This window comes from Sus scrofa, unplaced genomic scaffold (genome assembly GCF_000003025.6).
Source record: "Sus scrofa isolate TJ Tabasco breed Duroc unplaced genomic scaffold, Sscrofa11.1 Contig53, whole genome shotgun sequence".
Taxonomy (NCBI): Eukaryota; Metazoa; Chordata; class Mammalia; order Artiodactyla; family Suidae; genus Sus; species Sus scrofa.
In genome coordinates this window covers 245,170-269,378 of record NW_018085237.1, presented here as the reverse complement: position 1 = coordinate 269,378, position 24,209 = coordinate 245,170, and the positions used below count along the sequence as shown (strand labels likewise).

At 36.5% G+C, this 24,209-nt stretch overlaps 3 pseudogenes; all 3 read right to left on the bottom strand.

The window, feature by feature from the left end:
- Positions 1-4,920: 4,920 nt before the first annotated feature.
- LOC110258884 lies at positions 4,921-5,896 on the bottom strand (annotated as a pseudogene).
- An 8,035-nt stretch (positions 5,897-13,931) lies between these two features.
- On the bottom strand, positions 13,932-19,793 carry LOC110258883 (annotated as a pseudogene).
- Positions 19,794-22,194: 2,401 nt separating this feature from the next.
- On the bottom strand, positions 22,195-23,236 carry LOC110258882 (annotated as a pseudogene).
- Between the last annotated feature and the right edge of the window lie 973 nt (positions 23,237-24,209).

Sequence of the window (24,209 nt, the reverse complement as noted above, 5' to 3'; positions counted from 1 at the left end):
ATTATTGCTTGGCCAGTGCCCCAAAGAAATTTAGCCAAAAATATATGGAATGATCCAGAAGTCTTCTGGTACTTAATCAAAGCTATACACAACTTTCTCTCATTATGGGGAACCAGGGTCCATCTAATCCAGGGATATTATTTATCAATTATACCTACAGCCTTAAAGGTTTGAATTTTTGAGTCTAAATAATTCAATGATCCAATATTGCCTGAAATATTAACTATATTACTGAATAAACTATTCAATTTTTTTTCTGAAATCTGTGTTAAAATCTGAAAAGGAAGGATCTTTAAATTAAAAATGACCAGTTTTTTAAAACTATTCTTACCCTAATTATGAGACACCATTGATGGTGGAAGCATTAGTTTTATGGTTCTATCAACTGCAAGACTGGTAAGTGGTTATAGGATATTCAACTACAGCTAAGCACTTAATATTAGACTAGAAATATCTTCCACAGTTCAATGATCAGCAGAAGCATTCATATAAATAATCACAGTTAATCTGAGTGTATTATTTGCATTTGTTTAGCTTTTTGAATCTCAAGTGACAACTGTATTCATTGCAGAGACAATACCTAAAGTCTTACCTAAGTGAACAAAACATAATACTGAATATTATCAGTTTCATCTGAAATGTATATTTCCTTTCTTCTTTTAGTCATCCAGATAGTAGCTACTGAAGGTCAAATGTATTTTCTAGGTACTTTCCAGGCAGTAGAGATATAAGGTACAATAATAATAATATAAGAAATTTCCACTCTTAGAGTTTATATTCTTCTGAAACAAACAAGAGACAAAACATTGCATGCACTAACCGTATCATCTATTATTATGAAAAAAACGTTAAGTCGGATCAACTGGACAAGGTTTGACTCTCTTATTATAGTTTTTAGGGAAGAATTTATGGGAAGGTAACATTTGAATAGGCCCATAAATAATTTCACAGGAAATATTTATCAATATTAGATTGAGCACTAAAATATTTTGGAGCCTATTAACTTCCTCACAGGATCGTTCACACTTTAGTATCTCAAGGTATATATCAGTGAGATTAGCGTAGGGATTAGCACAGTGTAAAAACACAGACCCTCCTGGAACAATTCCCAATGAGCATTTGGAGTTGAGCATACCATGAAGAGAAAGGACGATGGTGGTGGACGACACAGATAGGGAGGACTCTGTGTTGCTCCCAGGTAGAAAGTGCCTTTAGGAAAATCATTGAAAGGAAAACTAGGAAATGATGACTGTGAGCTTTCTTAATTCATTGAAATTGGCTAAAATAAACACATTATCTTGATAAAATGAACAGGATACAAAAGGGCAACAAAATATTCATGCAAAAACATATTAACTATGATGGACTCAGAGCACGCAATACAATCAAGAGGATGAGTGTAGGGAATGGTCTATACCTGACTGTGGTATCCAGCCAGGAGGATGGAACACAACTGGTATAGCAAAATTGTGTGAGCTTTCGGGGGCTGACAAATGTTCAGGAAGCATTTAAGACCAGTGCTGCTAAAACTGAGATTTTTTTTTTAAGGATTGTGTGTGGTTTAGGAGGAAAGAGAGAAGCAGAATTCATCATCTTTTGTACACTATATACATATACTTAACATGCTTCCGATTTCTATCCCTTTTCTTCTCTCACAGTTTGTTCTCAACATTAGACATGTTGCTTTTAAAATTTAGGCTACATCATATCACTCTTCTAAAATCCTACGTATTTCCCCATTTCCCTTAAAGTAAAAGCCAATGTTCTTAAAATATACAACAAAGCCCTGCTTGAATATGTTTCTTGCCTTTCTAACTTCTACAAAGATTTAAAAACTTTAAAGAAAATTTAAAAAGGGAGTGTACTAAGACCCAAGGTTATGAAGGTTTTATTTCTCTAATTTAAATATTTCACATTAAGGAACCATGCTGGTTATAAAGTTTGTGAAATTATCAAAATTTCATGATTAAAATTATTTTATTTCAGTCATAACTTAAATCAGTTTAATAACTAGTCAAACTGTTGCCTATGGAAGAAAGGGGAAAAGGGGAGTTGACATTAAGGGGCCTCTGATGACTCCATATACAATCCGACATGCATCTAAACCAGCTGAATTTTACCCCAAATAAAAATGTCTGTTTATATTCCTACTTTTCAGAGTCTGGTCCAATGTCATGTAATACCAGATCACTTACTTGGAAGTCTATTAGAAATGCAGACTCTTTGGGTCCATCATGGACCACAGCACCAATATCTGAGTTTTCATGCACACCTCAATGGTGTGCAAGAGGAATAAGGCTTTAAAACCAATGATTATCTTGGTTTGATGGAAATTTTGGAGATTTGGCAAAATAAAAATAAGTTAATAGATTCAGGCACTTTTTTTCTGCCTTTTTCTATGTTGTCTTTTATCACCTTCTTTCCTCTTTCATTCATAAATCCAAGTCCAGAGAGAAGTCATGTTTTCTCCATATGCAAGCCAATGTGCCACAAAGTATGGAATAATGTGATTCTTTCTGAAGGCAAATGGATGACAATGATTACTTTGTCATAAGTATTTTGGAAAAGGGAGTGTCTATACATTTTGCATCCATTACCACACATACAAACACACACACACACACACACACAGAAATATGTAGTCCCAGAGAGTTCCTGCTGTGGCTCAGCAGATTAAGAACCTGACATAGTGTTTGTGAGGATTTGGGTTTGATCCCTGGCCTTGCTCAGTGGGTTAAGGATCTGGCATTGCTGTGGGCTGTGGTATAGGTCACAGATTTGTCTCAGATCTGGCATTGTTGTGGCTGTGGCATAAGCTGGCAGCTGCCACTCTGATTTGACCCCTGGCCTGGGAACTTCCACAGGCCACAGGTGCAGCTATTAGAAAAAAAAAAAAAAAAAAAAAAAGAGAGCGGGAGAGAGGAGTTCTCATCATGGCTCAGTGGCTCAGTGGTTAACAAACTCAACTAGTATCCATGAGGATGCAGGTTTGATCCCTGGCCTCACTCAGTGGGTCAAGTATCCAGCATTGCCATGAGCTCTGCTCTAGGTTGAAGACATGGCTCGGATCCCACATTGTCATGGCTGTGGTGTAGACCAGCAGCTGTATCTCTGATTAGACCTCTAGCTTGGGAACCTCTATATGCTGCAGGTGTGGCCCTAAAAAGACAAAAGACAAAAAAAGAAGAAAGAGAGATACAATCCTTCCTGATGGAATTAAAACTGAAAATTTTCATTTCATTGTCCAGAATGAAGACCAGCCTTTGAGTAGCATTATCTGTAAAATGGACAATAGGGTACTTTAGTAACTGGTCAGAATATTATGGTAGTCACATGGGTAACCTGCTTTATAACTAAGAAAAATTAAAAGTAAGATATCTGTTTACTTTATGTTTTATAGTTGTCTACCTACTCACAAGGTAGGGTGACATACCTTTATAGTATAAGGTGAAGTTAAGTGTTTTATTTGAGACCAACACACGTGCTCTGGAGATGTGGCTATTATTTAATCATGAAGGTGATATGGATCCACAATATCACACATCCATACAGTACATATCATAAGGAAATTTCTGTGATACAGACTATGGTCAACGAGAGATAAACACAGATGACATTTTGAATTATTTTCTAACTCAGTCACTCAATAGGTTAAGACCAACAGATGAATAATAAATTTAGAGGACAATTAAAATAAGTGTAACCCTGCCATATTTGTCTGGCACATGAATCTATGCCATACAAGTAGAACATGTAGTTAACTAACAATTAACATTTAAAATCAAAACAATAATTAGAGAAATTTTTTGAACTGTATTATAATAATCATCATATTAGTAAATAAAATTTACAGTATCAAGTTTGACACATCAGGCTGTGAAATATGTGGGATTAGTAACAATTAATTGTGCATTTTTGGTCCAGCCCCTTGTTAATCTTTCCAGATATAAAATCCACACTTTTCCTTGAAAGTCAGGGTCATTGTATTTAACGTCATTTCCTATATTACAGTAAAAGCGCAGGAGGCCTTAGGAAGAAAGGAGTATAAAGAACTTGGCCTGATTTTAGAGATGGTCCCTAGTCCCTCCAGGATCTCATTGCTAATTGGCCCATATTCACACTCTGAGTCAGCTAAAACTTTTCAGAATTGCTCTCTAATCCTGAGATTCAGATTACTTGTATGGAATGGAATAATATTTTTCAAAAAAAATGATTTACTGCACCAGTGTATGAGTCAAGATTTTATGGTCTGTTATTTACTATTAAGTAAGACTCCTCATGTTTCTAGAAGAAATGACTACAGACTTGGTGGTTTAAACAATGGAAATGTATTACCTCACAGTTCCCAAGACTGGAAGCTTGAACTCCAGGGAAAGGTAGGGCTCTCTCTTCCTTGCATTCTCAGATTCCGGTGGCCCCTGAAGCCCGCTGGTGTGGATCAGAATAGGGGAAATCTCTGCCTGCATCTTCATACCCCTTCATCCCTGTGTACATTTGTATGTCTTTTTCCGTCTCTTATAAGGACACATGCATTGGATTTACGGTTCACTTTCATCTTATCTTGATTCTTACCTTAATTACATCTGCCAAGATCCTGTTTCTAAATAAAGTCACATTCTGAGCTTCTGGGTGGATGTGGACATTTTGGGGGGACACCGATACACCCACAATATTTATGTTATTTCACATTTGGTTTACAGCTCTTTTACATTGAACTGAATAGAAACCAAATGATCAAAAAAGTGGTTTATGACTATTTGATTAAAAACCTCATAAGCTGACTATGTAATTGGAATCACCATCTCTACGAGAAGCATTGAACAGTGCTCTATGTAATGATCACATTTCTTTTGGAAATACAAAACTTCAACAACATTGTATTAAGCAATTCATTAACTTCCTGTCACTCTCTTTCACATCTTAGTTCCTGAGGCTGTAGATCAGAGGATTCAGCATGGGAATCACCACTGCATAAAGTACAGAACCCACTTTGACTATGAGCCATGAGTTTTTGGATTTGGGTACACAATAAAGGAATAGGACCGTCCCGTGGAAAAGGGTGATGGCGGTGAGATGGGAGACAGAAGTAGAGAAGGCTTTCTGGTGCCCACCTGCAGAAGGCGTTTTTAGGAAAGTGACAAAAATGGGTGTGTAAGTAGTGAGCATAATTACCAGGCTGATCCCCTCATTAAATATGGCGATGACAAAACAAAGCACTTGGCTGATGGAGGGATCAGAGCAGGAGACAGACACAATGACAGAGTGCTCACAGACAATTATTTATGATGTTAGACCCACAGAAGGACAATGCCAGGAGGAAAAAGGTGAGCATCATGGGAGCGACTATACCCCATGGGTAGGGTCTGGCCACTAATGATGCACAGAGCTTTGGAGACATGACCACTGTGCAGATAAGAGGCTTACAAACTGTCACAAATCGGTCATAGGCCATCACTGCTAACATAAATGTTTCTGCCACTGCAAATAACCACAGTATGAAGAACTGCATGATGCATCTGATGAAGGAGATAGTTCTGTCTTCTACAACAAAGTTCTTCAACAGTTTGGGTGTAACTGTGGGGGAATAACAGAGGTCAATAAGTGACAGTTGGCTGAGAAAATAGTACATGGGAGTTTGCAGATTGGGACTGACCCTGATTATGGTGATCCTGCCAAGATTCCCTGTCATGGTGACTGTGTAGATGGCGAGGAACACCAGGAACAAGGGAACCTGGAGGTCAGGATATTCTGAGAAGCCCAAGAGGGTGCATGTGGCCCCAGCACTCTGATCTCCTTCAGCTAAATCCGTGATTGCTGTTGGAGAAAATCTGAAATAGTGACAACAAAAATGATACCAGTGATGATGACGATAGTGTATGTAGATCACATTCACCATGTGGCAGACATTGTGCCATGATATTAAGATACATTATTATTATTATTATTGGTTGTGCCCACAGCATGCTCCTACATGGGATCAAACCCATGACACAGCAGTGACAATGAAGGATCCTTAACCCACTGAGTCACCAGGGAACTCCAGAATGGTTGCTTTCAACATCATCTTCCAAATTCCTTGACCATTATCTTTCAGCATACTCTTCATATTTTTAATCTGATAAAATTACTAAGAACAATATAGCATTAAATATTTACAGAATACCTGAACTAGAGAGTAACTTAAAATACATTTTGCTCAACCCTTCCACACACTGTTTTCTCTCAAGAACTAGAAAATGTGGTAATAGACACCAGTGGTTACATTTTCACCTTCAAAATTTCTGGTGACAGGAACATTAGTTTCAATTAAAACTACATGTGGTAATATTGTTTTAGGTCATGCAATTTTTTTTGGTATACATTATTTTGATAAAGCAAAAGCATTTTGTATTTGAAAGCAGTTCATAGGCTTCCCATTTTGACTCCAGGAATATTTTCTTCATTCTTGGTATACCTATAGACTATCAGAAAATTGGAATTGTATTATACATAGTGTTCACTATCGCTGTATACATATTATCCTTATCTTCTTTTGAAATATTAGTATTATTCCTATCATCTTTTGAGATGTTGAGGGGGGATTCTCCAACGTAATAATAGTCTTTTCAAAAATTTCACTGTGACAAACATGTTAGGCACATGGTGGATATTCTCAGTGCAAAAATCAGGATGACACCCCAGGAAAAGGGGGGTGAGATCAAAGCTTAGCAATGAGAGCCTTCAGGAAGCTGGACTTGAGAGATATTTTATGCTAAGACTGACAAAGAGTGTCCCCTGCCTTACAGGTTGCAGGAACCCAGCGTTCACCATATGAGAAAAAGATAACACAAGATAGGTTACCCAACCTGAAAACAACTCACCTGCAGATTGTGTTTCTACTATTAACAGACTCCACAGAAGCTCCCACTCAGAATTCACGCATCATGTAAAACATTAAGAAGTTGATCCATAGCGCACAAGTCCACAGTGAATTTAAATTAATGTGACTGGAATGTATTTCATTCTTGATATCCAGAACTCAGAGAAAGAGTTTTGTACAGGAAAAAAAGAGAGAGATTTGGAAGCTGGATCTGATTCCTAACATAACAGAGGGCTTATGTTTTTCTCTATGACCCAGAGAATATTTACTGAACTCTTTCTTTTTATATCATGATCTCATAAATTAGATTGAATGCCCCCCTAAGTGGCAATTTATAAGAACGTTCTTTCTTCTAAACCACTGGAGGTAGTACCTCACCTAGCATACTTCAAGAACTTCTTTAAAACATGAATTATAGAGAAATATACAAACAATTAGAAACATGGTCACTACAGTAAAACACAAAGTGAAAGATAGATCAGCTCAAATGCAACCATTCAGAGATAACTGCTATTGAATTTACAGTATGATTTTTCTGTCCATTTTTCTATGCAGATGGTATATGCGCTTTGAGATGAATAACATGACTTGGATTCTGGCTTTTTTGCTTAATGTAAATAATTATTATTGTCTTTGGAAACATTGATGTACTTTATTGACATCAAATTGTGTCTTCTAAATATAGGCAATCCACACTTCCAAGTATATATTAATACAATACTGAACAGCATTGAGAACTATGTCTAGATACTCATGTTGCAACAGAACAAAGGGTGGGGGAAAAATGTAATTGTAATGTATAAATGTAAGGATAACCTGACCCCCTTGCTGTACAGTGGGAAAAAAAAAGTTAAAGAAAAAAAAAGTATAATCTCCTAAAATTGAACATTTTGAAAACATGTTTAATTCTCTAGAACCACTGGGTGTAAACCAATCCATTGTTTCCACTACACCAAAGTAACACCCAATTAGATCTACTTCTGCTTTCCCCTGGCCACTGAAAAACTGACCAACCTTTGCCAGGCTCTACCAGGTAGCCATAACACAACAGAGGCTGTTTATCACCAGGCAGAGAATTATTTATTGTATGTAGCATGGTCTTGAACCAGAATCCTACAGGTCTGCATGGTTATTCTTTCACCAGGAGAGCCTTGGACCAGCTCTCCAGGAGCCAATTACTGCACCCAAGTCACTCTAAGCTTGCAGCTTTCTCTTATAATAGCTTTATATGCTGCATAACAAATTGCTGCAAGTCAGTGGCTTAAATTATTACACATAGTTAAATCATAGTTTCTGTAGCACAATAGTCTGGGAATTTTTTAGTTTCATGGGAAGAGATTGTTGAGTTGTATGAGATGTGTTTGCATAACTTCATAAGATACTGCTAAACTGTTTTCAAAGTCATTGAACCTTTAACTTTCATTGGAGATGCATAAACATTCAGCTTGCTCCACATTTTCACCAATATCTAAAACTCCTCATCCTTTTAGCCGTTCCAGTGGGAGTGCAGAAATATCTCATTGAGGTTTTATTTTTACTTGTAATAAGAACATCATTGATGACTAAGGATATTTTTTCATATGTATATAGACTCTTTGTTTATTCTATTTTGTCAATTGTCTGCTCAAATATTTCACCAACTCCTTAATTAGATAATTTTTTCTTGTTTTGAGGATAAATAGTTCTTGATATGTTCTACATAGAAATACTTTATCAATTATATGCATATTGCAAGTGTTTACTCATAATCCGAGGCTTATATTGTCATTTTATTAATGTTGTCATTTATGCTTAAGGATGTTTTACCTCATGCCTTTTTTTGTGTGAAATATCCTGATTTTTTATTTTATTTTATTTTATTTTATTTTCCCACTGTACAGCAAGGGGGTCAGGTTATCCTAAGATGTATACATTACAATTACAGTTTTTTCCCCCACCCTTTCTTCTATTGCAACATGAGTATCTAGACATAGTTCTCAATGCTATTCAGCAGGATCTCCTTGTAAATCTATTCTAGGTTGTGTCTGATAAGCCCAAGCTGCTGATCCCTCCCACTCCCTCCCTCTCCCATCAGGCAACCACAAGTCTCTTCTCCAAGTCCATGATTTTCTTTTCTGAGGAGATGTTCATTTCTGCTGGATATTAGATTCCAGTTATAAGTGATATCATATGGTATTTGTCTTTGTCTTTCTGGCTCATTTCACTCAGTATGAGATTCTCTAGTTCCATCCATGTTGCTGCAAATGGCATTATGTCATTCTTTTTTATGGCTGAGTAGTATTCCATTGTGTATATATACCACCTCTTCCGAATCCAATCATCTGTCGATGGACATTTGGATTGTTTCCATGTCCTGGCTATTGTGAATAGTGCTGCAATGAACATGCGGGTGCATTGTCTCTTTTAAGCAGAGCTTTGTCCGGATAGATGCCCAAGAGTGGGATTGCAGGGTCATATGGAAGTTCTATGGATAGATTTCTAAGGTATCTCCAAACTGTTCTCCATAGTGGCTGTACCAGTTGACATTCCCACCAACAGTGCAGGAGGGTTGCCTTTTCTCCACAGCCCCTCCAGCACTTGTTATTTGTGGATTTATTAATGATGGCCATTCTGACTGGTGTGAGGTGTTCTCTCATGGTAGTTTTGATTTGCATTTCTCTTATAATCAGAGATGTTGAGCATTTTTTCATGTGTTTGTTGGCCATCTGTATATCTTCTTTGGAGAAATGTCTATTCAGGTCTTTTGCCCATTTTTCCATTGATTCGTTGGGTTTTTTGCTGTTGGGTTGTATAAGTTATTTATATAGTCTAGAGATTAAGCCCTTGTCAGTTGCACCATTTGAAACTGTTTTCTCCCATTCTGTAAGTTGTCTTTGTGTTTTCTTTTGGGTTTCCTTTGCTGTGCAAAAGCTTTTCAGTTTGATGAGGTCCCATGGGTTTATTTTTGCTCTAATTTCTATTGCTTTGGGAGACTGACCTGAGAAAATGTTCATGATGTTGATGTCAGAGAGTGTTTTGCCTATGTTTTCTTCTAGGAGTTTGATGGTGTCCTGTCGTATATTTAAGTCTTTCAGCCATTTGGAGTTTATTTTTGTGCATACCTCATGCCTTTCATCCTATGAAGTTCCTTTTATAATTTTTAAAAAATGATCCAGCTTCTTTACGTTTCATCCAAAAAATTCCCACCCTAATTTTTGAAAGATTTTTTCTGTAATATGCTAATTTTTGGTATTGTTATGTTTACTTCTAGGACCCATTTCATTTTACTCATGCTAATAGTTTTGTATGGTCTGTCACAGACCAACCAGAGGTGATTTGGGAAACAAGCCAGCTTAATGCAATGTGGTCCCTTGGACTGGATCCAAGAAAAGAAAAAGAACGTTACTGGGGAAAAAAAACTGATAGAATCCAAATAAAATTTAGATTTTAGCCATCATAATGGAACATTATTTATTTATTTATTTATTTATTTATTTATTTATTTATTTTCCTTGTCTTTTTGCTACTTCTTTGGGCCGCTCCCGCGGCAAATGGAGGTTCCCAGGCTAGGGGTCCAATCGGAGCCGTAGCAGCTGGCCTAACCAGAGCCACAGCAACGCAGGATGCGAGCCGGGTCCATGACCTACACCACAGCTCACGGCAACGCCGTATCGTCAATCCACTGAGCAAGGGCAGGGACCGAACCTGCAACCTCATGGCTCCCAGTCGGATTTGTCAACCACTGCGCCACGACGGGAACTCCCACATTATTTATTTTTTAATATTATTTTACTGTGGTAAAAGCACTTAACATGAGATGTACTCTCTCAAGGTATTTTTAGTTTTTTTTCTTTTTTCTGGGTTTCCCAGACCAGGTATCAGATCCCAGCCACAGTTGTGACATACTGCAGCAACACCGGATGGGTTTTTTTGTTTGTTTTTGGTTTTTTGTCTTTTTGCCTTTTCTAGGGCCATTCCCGTGGCATATGGAGGTTCCCAGGCTAGGGGTCTAATTGGAGCTATAGCCGCCAGACTATGCCAGAGCCGCAGCAACGAGGGATCCAAGCTGTGTCTACAACCTACACCACATCTCATGGCAATGCCAGATCCTTAACCCACTGAGCGAGGCCAAGGGATCAAGCCTGCAACCTCATCGTTCCTATTCAGATTCGTTAAACACTGAGCCATCACGGGAACTCCAATATACAATTCAATTTTTAATTTGTAAAGAACCTCCATACTGTTTTCCACAGCAGCTATGCCATTTTCCTTCATACTATCAATGTACAGTGAGGTGTGATGAGAACTATCTGAAATATCTTTGCACCTTATTTTGTAAATCTAAAATTATTAAAAATTGTAAAATTTATTTTTAAAATATCTGTCACTTAATGGTCCCATTATATTGTGTATCTAATGACACAACCAGCTCTGCTTTATGCCAACACACCATCCCCTCTGAAATGAAATAGTGTGAACATAATAAGCAGTCTCTCAGCCTCCACTTCTCCCCCGGCTGAATTGTTTTGCCATTCCCCTTGCCAGACTTTGTTTTTAGTGTCTGTGGCTCTGAGTGTGTTGGGACGAGGTTTAAGGGTGGTGGTTGGGAGTAGTAAGTAACATCTTTAAACTATTATAACTAAATAAGAACTAATTTAATGAATGCAAACTTACATACTATTTCCTGATAGTATGCACATTTCACAAGGATGTAAACCCAGACACACAAATTCTAATTCCCTAGATCACAGAATTTTTATTTGGAGAAGTTCGGATTCAAATACTATCCTCAGAGCTCCTGTTAAACAGAAACCTATACAATTGTAGAGAAATATGTCAGACTTTGCATGAAAATGTTGAGTTTAAAACTAAAGTGGAAGCAACATGGAGCAGTAAAGTAACTTTGAGTTCTGGATTAATCACCAATGTTGTCTGGAATTGTTTTGCCAAGAATTTGATATTAAAAGGTAGAAATGCAGGAATTTATGTTGTGGCTCAATGGGTTAAGAACACGACTAGTACCCATGAGGATGCTGATTTGATCCCTGCTCTTGGTCAGTGGGTTAAGTATTCAGCATTGCAGCTGAGTGTAGGTCACAGATGTAGCACATATCTGGTGTTGCTGTGGCTGTGGCAAAGGCCAGCAGCTGCAGCTCTGATTTGTCCCCTAGCCTGGGAACTTCCATATGCTGTGGGTGCATCCATAAAAAGCAAATACCATCCTCTTCATGTAAAGAGAAACTACAAAATCACAGCTGCCTTAGGACATAATCCAAACATAGCAATTATTGTAAGGGTATTTTTTTTTAATGGCTGCCTTAATAATGAGGAATTTAAATTATAAGCCAAAAGGAGGTATTACAACTCACCAAATTGAAAAAAGTGACAATATCAAATGTTGGCTAGAATGGGCAATAATTAGAACTTGGCACAAGATGGGCAGAGAGTAAACTAATAGAACTACTTGGGGAAATTGTTTGATGGTATCTAGTAAAAAAAAAAAAAAGAAAAGAAAGAAAGAAACAAGCTCCTTTTAATCCAGAACATTCAATGTAGGCTTTATGTACAATGCAGCATATTCTTGTGTAAGAATGTTCACAGCAGCATTTCCATTAAAGACAAAAAAAGGTAAATATCCAGGAGAGGAACTGCTGAATAATATAGTAGTTTTATTTTTAATTTTGGGAAGAACACCTCCATACTGTTTTCCATACAATATGTAATTGGTTGCGCCAATTTACATTCTCACCAACAGTGTGCAAGAGTTCTCTTTTCTCCACATCCTCTCCAACACTGGGTATTTGTAGGCTTTGCAGAAGAAAGGGAGATGGGGAAATTTAGGGATATTGCACTAAGATACACAAAATAAGCTGTACACATTAGATAAGTAACAAGGTTATATTATACAGCACAAGAATTATAGCTATGATCTTGTAATAAGTTTGTTTGTTTGCTAGCTTCCTTTTTAGGGCTGTACCCAAGGCATATGGGAGTTCCTAGGCTATGATTCAACCAGACCTGGAGCTGTCACCTATGACACAGCCGCAGCAATGCCAGATTCCGGCCATATATGAGACAGCTTTCAGCCATGCCAGAATCTCACTATGTGAAGCCAGCAATTGAACCCATATCCTCTTCAACACTACATCAGGTTCTTAATCCACTAAGCCACAACAGGAACTCCTTTTGTAATAATAACTTTTAATGGAGAATAACCTATAAAAATGCTGAATCACTGTACTGTACACTTAAAACTAATAAAATACTGTAAATCAAATATACTTCACTATAAAGGAGTAAATAGCCAAAATCTATTAGTAGTAGTATGAATAAGCAAATTTGATATATTAATTTTATGGAACATGCTTCAGCCATATAAAAGGAACTGCTGTTACATTTAATCACTTACATATTCTTTTAAAATAAAATGCTAAACCAAAGAAGCCAAATATGTGGGCATATATCCTCTAAAACTTTATATGCATTTCAAATGGAGTCAAAAAGGTAACTTTGAGACTCTCATAACCTCGTCTCAGGGGTTGTAACCAAAAAAGAAAAAGTTCTGAATATGACACAGTCCTTGAAGGAGTTTGCTCCAGGTGGTGTTGGAGAGGCATAATGACTAGAAAATGTTTATGGAAATTTTGTAAAATGCTGACAGCATTCTATCTTTAATGTCTTGGAGAAAGTAACATACAGAATTATTATTCAGAATTATTTGTCTGCTTGAGATATTTCCTGATATGAAAGAGAGAGGAAGAGAAAAGAGAGGCATAAGAAAGGAAGCAAAGAAAACACAGAAGGGTAATAATTTACAGGAGTCCAGAAATTAGGATATGGATGTCTTCAGAGGAATGTTTTAAGCCTGGTATGTTGTGGGAGTAATGCATAAACAGAATTTTCCTTCTTTTTTTCCCTTTTGAACTGAAGATGATTTTTTAAAGCAGAATTAGATTTAATAATCATATATATTCATATACAGATATATATTATCTAATTTCCTCAATAAATGGTATCCCATTACTTGAAGAAAAATTTAATAACAACTTAAATATATATAGCACATTTAAGAAAATAACTCCTCTCTCTCCCTCTAGTCAAAATTACATTGAGAAATCAGTTGTTTGACATTGATTAACTCTCTGATCGTCTCTTTCACATCGTTATTTCTAAGGCTATAGATAAGGTGGTTTAACATGGGGATCATCACTGTGTAAAACACGGTGGCTATTTTGATGAAGAGAAGTGATTTTTTTGGAGCTGGGCACAGAGTAGAGAAGAAAGATGGTCCCATGGAAGATAGTGATGGTGGTCAGATGGGAGGCACAGGTGGAGAAAGCTTTTCGGAGCCCACCAGCAAATGACATCTTGATAATTGTGACAATGATGAAAAGATAGGAGGAGAGGATAATCATGAGGCTACACGCCTCATTGAATATGGACATGATAAAAATCAGCATCAGAATGAAATGTGTCAGAGCAGGAGGCAGAGATGATGGCAGAATACTCACAGCCAGAGTGATTTATGATGTTTGACCCGCAGAAGGATAGTTCCAAAAGAGAACGTGTGAGGGTCAAGGAACATAACCCACCCCATGAGTAAGTTGAGGCCACCAGGAGGATACAAAGCTTAGGAGACATAGCAACTGTGTAGAACAGGGGGTTACAAACAGTCACTAACTGGTCATAGGCCATCACGGCTAACATGAACATTTCCGTAATCACAAATGTGCAGCCAAAGAAAAACTGCATCATGCAACCCATGTAAGAGATAGTCTTTATGTTCACAACCAAGATCTCTAAGAGTTTGGGTGTAGTTACAGAAGAGTAACAGAAATCAAGAAAGGAGAGATGGCTGAGAAAAAAGTACATGGGGGTGTGGAGCTTGGGATTGATTCCCCACTACAGAGACTGTGTAGAGGTCCAAGAAGACCAAGAAGAGGGGTGCCTGGAGGTTTGGGTATTCAGAGAAGCCCAGGGGGATGAAGGTGATTCCAATACTCTGATTTGCCTTTTCCATCACTATGGTTCCTGATAGAGAAAATCAGAGAATCTGTCCTGAGCAACCAAATACGACAGAGGTAGGGGGCTATTTTTTTTTCCAGGCTGGGCTGGGGCATGGAACAGGTGGGTGGAGTCTGCGGTTTCCCAGGAAGGCAAACAGGGCATAGTTAGAACCCAGAGGCTGCACTGCGTGTCTTCAGGTTTTCATGGGAGAATAAGTTTGGGTCCTGATGGAGGGTCAGGGAGAGGATGGACTAGAATGATCTGTGCATCACGAGTGGCTCAGGGAATGGACCAGTATTAATTTGCTCATCTTAGCTATTTCCACTTCCCTCCAATGAATATTTCTTTAAACAGATCCATTTAATTAAAACTGTTGACTATGACTACAAATTCTTACATTTACTCTGGCCATTTTAATTGGCCAAGATGTCTTCTCTTTTACTCTCATTTTCCCTCACTTTTCTGTTTTCCTTGTCATTTTTCCTCTCTGACCATCAAACAAGCCCCAGTTTTATATCCTTGTAATGATTTCATCAACTGGCTTAACATTGTTAATAGGTCATTTGTTGCATTTTCTAGAGAAAATGAATGACATCTTGTAAAGATCTTAGGCTTTGTAATATGGTTAACCTAGATTAAAATTTGGTCTCAGCCATCTATCAATATGTGTCTCTGACAAGTTGTTTAATTGCTCTGCCACTCATTCCCTTATCTGTAGAAATATGATAACAGTATTAGCATTTATTTTTATGTACAATTTTGTATAAGGCATAACTTAGCTATATTTTAAAATCTGATTAAGTTGGAAATGCAGTAAATGTCACCTCAAATGTAATTTCTACTCTTCTTATATTTCTAATTCTGTTTTTAAATAAGCATACTTTTAATTTCAAATATATGTCTGCAAAATGCTCTAGAATGCAGCACCAGTTATAACTTTGGAAATAGGAAGTTATGCACATAGAGAATAGGACACGGGAAAAAAATAAGGCAGTGACATAAAGGAAATAGCTGTCTTTCGTGATTCTTTTCTTTTTTCTTTTTCTTTTTTTTTTTTTTTTTTTTGGCTTTTTGCTATTTCTTTGGGCCGCTCCTGCGGCATATGGAGGTTCCCAGGCTAGGGGTCCAATCGGAGCTGCAGCCACCGGCCTACGCCAGAGCCACAGCAACGTGGGATCCGAGCCACGTCTGCAACCTACACCACAGCTCACGGCAACGCCGGATCATTAACCCACTGAGCAAGGGCAGGGACCGAACCCGCAACCTCATGGTTCCTAGTCGGATTCGTTAACCACTGCGCCACGATGGGAACTCCATCGTGATTCTTTTCTAATGCTTTCTTCTTAGATACACATTTCAATTATCATCTCAAGTTAGCCAGGCATAACTTTCTTTTCTCCATTTTTCTTTCCTGTCCTTATCTGAATTTCTATGCTTCGCTTTTCTTCTCAGGTTAAGGTTTAGAGAAAGGCAATTAGGACTAAATGAAAGTATTCTTCAAAATGTGCTCCCATCTTTATCCCTAGCTACCACCAGCTATTCACCTAGGTAAGAATCATCTTTATTTAGCCTGCCTACATCCACCCTTCAGGATTTCATTAAATTTTATTTTCATTAAATTTTATTTTAAATTTTAAATTTTATTTTCGATTTGTGCTTAAGTCCTTACACGTTTTCGAAATTACCTCCTTACGAATTACTTGAAATCTTAACCCTTCTGTCTGGATTTCCGTAATCTCTAATGTCACTATATCACTCAGACTCTTTAAGTGATACTCCTTTTGTTTCACTTACATAGGTGATTTTGACTGTTTTTACATAAAACACATTTTTAAAAAAAATCTTTGTATCTTCATCACATTGACCACATCGTCTGCTAACCCCATCAGATTTTAATCATTATTAACTTTTAATATCAAATTCCTGGAAAAATGCTTCCAAACAACTTTGGTGATGAATCCATAACTCAAAGTTACTTTACTGTTCCATCTTGCTTCCACCTAGATGGTTTTAAACTCAAAATTTTAATGCAAAGTCTGGCATATTTCTCTAAGGTTTTATGGATTTCTTTTTAATATTTTCCTAAAATGTTTTTTAAATTGAGAACAGGTAATATTACTTGAATATCCATCAAGTAAGCTGCAGAAGGAAGGTTCAAAGACAAACACATTCCAAGAATCTTAAAAGATGTAAGAAATAGAGGTTAGTAACTCATATTCTTATTCTTAACTTAATTAAATGTGTACCATTGCACTGCTACTGGATTTGCAAAGATGTTTGCCAAAAATATTGATGATTTCAGAGTTTTCCACATCAGAATTAAAGTATGACACTTAGTTTAACAACTCACCAGAACACAGATATTCTTTTTAGATGTATTGACTGAAATCTTATTTTATTTAAATAAGATTCTTGAAAATTATTTCACAAAGCATAACTTTTATAAAAAAATTATTGTAGCTTATAATATTAGGCTGTCAGAACTGCTTCCAAAATATATTCCAGTATAGGCTTCAAGAAAGTTACATTTTTCTCAGTAAAACACTAAATCAAGGACAACATAGAGAACCTCTGAAGGGTGAGCCAGACTTGCAAACTAAATTTAGGGATTATGCTGTATATTTGCATCTACCTGAGTGGCTTTGAGGAATCACACCCTAGAGAATTTTGATTGAGGTGTTTGTCATGAACTACAAATTAGACAATTTAAAGAGAATCCTGTATTCCTAATTTAGAATGTTATTTATTTATTTATTTATTTATTTATATTATTTATTTATTTATTTATATTATTTATTTATTATTTATTTATTTTTTTTGTCTTTTTGACATTTCTTGGGCTGCTCCCGTGGCATATGGAGGTTCCCAGGCTAGGGGTCGAATTGGAGCTGTAGCCACCAGCCTATGTCAGAGCCACAGCAATGCAGGATCCGAGCCGCGTCTGCAACCTACACCACAGCTCACGGCAACGCCGGATCGTTAATCCACTGAGCAAGGGCAGGGACCGAACCCGCAACCTCATGGTTCCTAGTCGGATTCATTAACCACTGTGCCACGACGGGAACTCCTATTTATTTATTTTTAATTTATTTTTTATTTTATTTTCCCATTGTACAGCAAGGGGATCAAGTTATCCTTACATATATACATTACATTTTTTCCCCACCCTTTGTTCTGTTGCAACATGAGTATCTAGACATAGTTCTCAATGCTACTCAGGAGGATCTCCTTGTAAATCTATTCTAAGTTGTGTCTGATAACCCCAAGCTCCTGATCCCTCCCACTCCCTCCCTCCCAATGTAATTTATTTAAATTGTTAAATCATATAGGAATGTTGAATAATCTTCTGGTCTTAGAAAAATAATGGTTGCAATCAACTTATTGTCTGGCATATTGTGTATTCAGCAGGAAAAACATAACTTCCAAAATTCACAGAGAAATATCACAATCATAGTCCAATAAGCCAGCCATAGCATAGTTACTGTGTTATGTTCAATTTCAGTCTTTCCCCTTAGTTTTATTATTTAGACATCTATCTTCTTGTAAATAACACTTTCAGTGTCACATTGAATGTAGAACTGATATTATGGCCTTTGTGTTTAACATTGTACCTCAATGTTTTCCTCTTTTATGAAAACTCATATTGAAAATATGCTTTTTAATGAGGCACTTGATAGGTTTGCTGAATCATATAGTGTGCTAATGTTCTCTTTCATCATGATAAACTGTTGCAAATCCTGTGGCTTAAAAAATACTCATTTATTAGTTCACAAATCTGTATATCGGAAGTCAGGCACAGCACAAGTGGTCCATCTATTCAGAACTAAATAAATGTGTCATAGTTCTAGCTGTAAACTCTATCTTCCTGAGTACACATGTATAGCCTAGTGTGTGCATGTCCTTCAATTAAAGCTTTCCAAATGTCCATCATAGTAGATTAAAGAAAAAAATCCAAACTATTTATTACTATGAAATATTCAAAAGAATCAAAATTGCTCACACTATAAATATGTGCAACAATATGTATTATTGGAAAAAATAAATAATATAATAATGTTCTCTCCTTTGTTTTGCTTAAACAGTAAATGTGGATGTCATTTACTGATATGGAGAAAACTGGTAGGTGGGAAAATTTGGGGTATAATTGATGACCAAAGACTACGTTTTAGTAATCTTAGTTTTTGTAATATTCAGTAATTGCTATGTCTGCTTAGAAATGAATTTAACTTTTTCTTAGTATTTTGTATTATTTTCAACACCTTTTGTTGGACTATCATATGTCACACTGATACTCAAAAAATGAGTGATGCAATGAGAGACTGGTTAATATTTTCACCACCTTCTTACTTAAGTCAGATAATGCTTTTCATAATGTAAACTCTAAGGTTTTCCTTTTGCTTGGTATTAAATAAAGTTTTTAAAATAACAAAAAGCTGCATTTTATAGAACTATAGAATTGTAGCTTCCTCATCTGGAAAACAAGAAAAAAAAACAGTACTTTTCAATAGTATTATTGTATATAAATGATAGCTAAATGATATGATACTTAGAACACTGACTATCCCCATTACATTTCATATATATCCCCAATATAATTGTCTGAGGACAACGGAGACATAGAGGGAAAATCATGAAAAAAAAATTGACTGGGTTATAGTAGCCTTATGATATTGGCAGATGTGGCTTTGAGAGGTTAAATACTTTTAATACATAAAAAAAGAGAAAATTTCTTTGGGGTAAAATGCATTATCATACCTTCACAATTTTGTATTGATATATTGAATTTTTACCATTCTAGGTATGTCCCATTATTACAGACGCATAGAACATCTACTCAAGAAGATCCTAAAAGTGGTCTCATCAAAAATTTTACTGATAACTAAGTTCTCTCATACCCACCATGTGATGATTTATAAGGCTCAAAAGTTCCAAGTTTTAAAAGCTCCATTGCCAGGAAAATTTATTTTAAAAATGGTTTCATATCCTGGAATCATTTTAATGTTAGATTTTCTTCTTATTCTGGGATTCACAATTGTATCTGTTTCTAATCTATCAATATGTAGCCATTTCCCCTTTTTTCTCAAACCCCATCTTGTTCTTTCTGACTCTATTTTGGTCATCTCATATCTTTGACCATAGGAAAGGCAATCAGAGAAAAATAAAGAAGGAGAAATATTCAAAATATACCACCTCATTTCCACTATTATCAACTATCTAATCATCTGAACTTAAGATTTCGATCTCTCTTATTAAACTATAGGCCAATCTATAAGATTAACTTTGTTGACTCGTACTTAGCATGGAATGTACTAGTAGTGCAAGTGGTTTTGAAGGCATTTTATAACAAATAAATCAAATTGAACTTTTCTACTTAGATTTATATGGGAACTACATGCTACGCTACTTAATTCATAGATGTATTTTAAATCTTTACTGTAAAAACACGTTATTTATATTTAATCAATCTTCAACTTTTTATCGCTCTGAAATGTCATTTTTTCCCCACATTCTGTCATGATTTCACAAATTACTACATAACTATTCCAAGAAAACTTTGCTGGTTAATTTAAATACATTTTCTCTTGCTTTATTTTCTTTCCATTTATATCATCATAATGTTTATTCAATGCCTAGCATATGATTATTTATTATGTGTTTGTGTGTATGCATGTATGTATGAATATTAGCTTTTTTCATGAATAATATCACTTCTTTAGGATAAGATTTACATGTAACATTTCTTCTGTTACCCTCTAAAATACCGAACATAACAATTAGAGACATATTTTCAGTTTTAGGACAATGGTCCTGAGAATAATGAAGGTAGAATTTAGCCTGTTGAATATAAACCACAAGGTAAATATTGCGGTTATTCAGCTTACATAGGTTTCTGCTGCCAAAAACTGCTTGATTCCAATATCCCTCAGATTGTAATGAAAAGATGATCTTAGGTTGAATCAACCTAACAAAAGCCAGATTTTCCTGATTTATTTTATTGATGGCTTCCTTGATAGTACTAATAAACTCATACACATCCTCTCTCAAAATTAAAATTTTTGTTTAAATTTTTCCATTCCTTTAATCAGAGAGTTGATGATTCTTGAAAAATATAATTAATAAATGACTAAGAAATGCTATTTTTTTTGCAACTGTCAAGAAATTGTGGAGAGAGCATGGAGATATCCTTGAAGAATAGACAAAACTAGAAATTATACTCTATTACTGTGTCTTTTATTTTATTTTATTTTTTATTTTTTGTCTTTTTGCCTTTTCTAGGGCCACTCCCATGGCATATGGAGGTTCCCAGGCTAGGAGTCTAATCAGAGCTATAGCCACTGGCCTACACCAGAGCCATAGCAACTCCAGATCCGAGCCGTGTCTGTGACCCACACCACAGCTCATGGCAACACCATCTCCCCAACCCACTGAGCAAGGCCAGGGATCGAACCCACAACCTCATGGCTCCTAGTTGGATTTGTTAACCACTGAGCCACAACAGGAACTCCCTGTGTCATTTAATTTAAATCTACTGCCTAACCTTGGGAACACAGACAAAGGAGAATCCTGAGAGATTTTATTGTCATGACCCACAAACAAACCAAAACAAAACATTTAGAGGGAAATTCCTCTTCTGCAGCAGTTGTGTGTGTGTGTGTGTTTTAACTCATAAAATATTAATAGATAAGACCCAAACAGACTTGCAATATTATTTTGTTGTTGGGAATGCTTTACTGTGGCTTTGCTTTCAAAAAGACGATTACTCAAATGGTCCAAGGAAGATGACATACACATAGGTCTATAGACTGAAGGTTAGCTGATCTGGTTAGCTCAGCTGTGAAGCTCGATGACCTAGCAGTTATCAACAGAGCTACCCTGGTAAAGTTACTAATTTAAAATGATTGTTGGGAATTCCCTTCGTGGCTCAATGATTAACAAACCCAACTAGGATCTGTGAGGATGCAGGTTTGATCCCTGGCCTCTATCAGTGGGTTAAGGATTTGGCATTGCCATGAGTAGTGGTAGGTCGCAGACAATGGCCTGAATTCTGCATTGCTATGGCTGTGGTGTAGGCCAGCAACTACAGCTCCAATTCCACCCCTAGCCTCGGAACTTCCATATGCCATGGGTGTGACCCTAAAAAAAGAAAAAAATACATTAAAATAAAAAATAAATGATAAATAAAATGAAATTTATCAGGACAATGACAAGGTCAGGAATACTAATACATTTATATTTCAATATCCACAAAAATCTAGTTTAAATAGTCTTTTATTTCTATTATTATTTGTAATTTAAGGTTATTTTAATAAAATAAAAGAGTGAACAGATGTTGGACTATAAATTGCAAGGTTAGCATAGATTCCTGTATCAATTTATTACTGAAAAATTCTTACAGTCCTCAAAAAAGAAAAAATGATTATGTCCAGCTTTACACGTTATCAATTTAACATTGATTTAATAATTTAGCCTTGATTAACCTCTTCACTGACTCCTTCACATCTTTGTTTCTGAGGTTGTAGATCAGTGGGTTCAGCATGGGGATGACCACTGTGTAAAAGACAGAGCCCCCCTTGACCATGACCCATGAACCTTTGGAGTTAGGAACACAGTAGAGAAAAAGGATGGTCCTATGGAAGATGGTGATGGCGGTCAGGTGGGAAGCACAGGTGGAGAAGGCTTTGTAATGCCCCCCTGTTGAGGGCATCTTCATGATAGTGATAAAAATGAAAACATAGGAAGTAAGAATGATCATCAGGCTGCTTATTTCATTGAATGTGGCTGAGACTAAGATGATCTGCTGGCCGATGGGGTCAGAGCTGGAAACAGCCACAATGGCAGCATGCTCACAGACAAATTTGTTTATGACATTATTCCCTCTGAAGGACAATTCCAATAGAAAGTAGGTAAGGGTCAGGGAACAGACCATAGCCCAAGAGTATGATGCACCCACTAGCAAGGAACAAAGCTTCTGGGACATGACAACTGTGTAGAGAAGAGGGTTTCAAACTGCCACAAATCGGTCATAGGCCATCACTGCAAACATGAAAGTTTCTGTCACCACAAATAGGCAAAGAAGAACTGCATGATGCATCCAGTGAAGGAAATAGTTCTGTCCTCTACAACCAAGTTTTCTAATAGTTTGGGTGTAATGACTGTGGAGTAACAGAAATCCACCAAGGACATGTGGCTGAGGAAGAAGTACATGGGGGTGTGGAGTCTGGGACTGAGCTTGATCATCAGAATCATGCCTAGGTTCCCCAGCACAGTGACTGTGTAGATGGTGAGGAAGACCAGGAAGAGTGGCAGCTAGAGACCTGGATAGTCCAAGAAGCCCAAGAGAGTGAAAGTGACACCATCACTCTGGTTTTCTTGGTTTCTGTGGACAATGCATAAAATTTGATTCAGAGAAATGAGAAGTAAATTTTAGATACTACAGGTTAAAACGAGGCAATGTGGAGAGACCTAGTGAATATCTATAAATTGTGTTATGGAAAATACTTGGTTTCAACTTTAACATGATTTTCAAAAGCTGGAATTTACTATCACAGTTTTAGAAAGAGTATAAAATATGTGCAACTGGAATAATAAAATAAATCCATCGAGTTAGGTAACAAAATTAGAGGTGGCTCTGTCTCAAAAGATGTGACTCAGTATCTATAGCGGCAGCTGTCTTCATGAGACAGACTGACCTAATATTTTGCATAAATATGATTTTAGTGAATTGCTGCTCCTAAGAGAAACATATTAAGAAACCATTGAGAATCTACAAGTTCTTCTCCACCTAACTTGTTTTATTGTAAGAATGTAGAACTCAAAAGGCAATTAATGACTCAGCAAAATGGTCAATTTTTATTTTGCTGTTGTTGCTCTATTTCTGGATTTTCCTTTCCAATAACCCTGTTACACTTAATCACACATTTTTCTCCCCTCATTTTAGGTATTTCTTGCAGAAGAACAATCTAATTCAGTAGCTACATTTAATTAATTACTGAAATTGTAAAAAGCTTTCACCTCTTTGGTGTATTTATAATATATTTAGAGGGATTTGCGGTAGAAATAAACAATATTATTGCCAGACTATTTTTATTATACTGAAGATAATTCTATAACATCAATATTAAATGGGCAACTTAGTCCACTTAAAAGACTGCAAAGGTGAGGCAGTGCTCCCTAAGGTGTTATAGTATGATTTTTAATTGATATGGGATTATCTTGCTTTGAGTTGGTTTCTACAGACATAGAGATAATCACTCCAATTCCCTATGCACTTAAGTTTCTTGATCTCATCCAATAATTTTATCTATGTTACAGCAGACAGATGGTTCAGTATGGGCAAGGAAGAGAGACATGGGGCCAGAAGGCA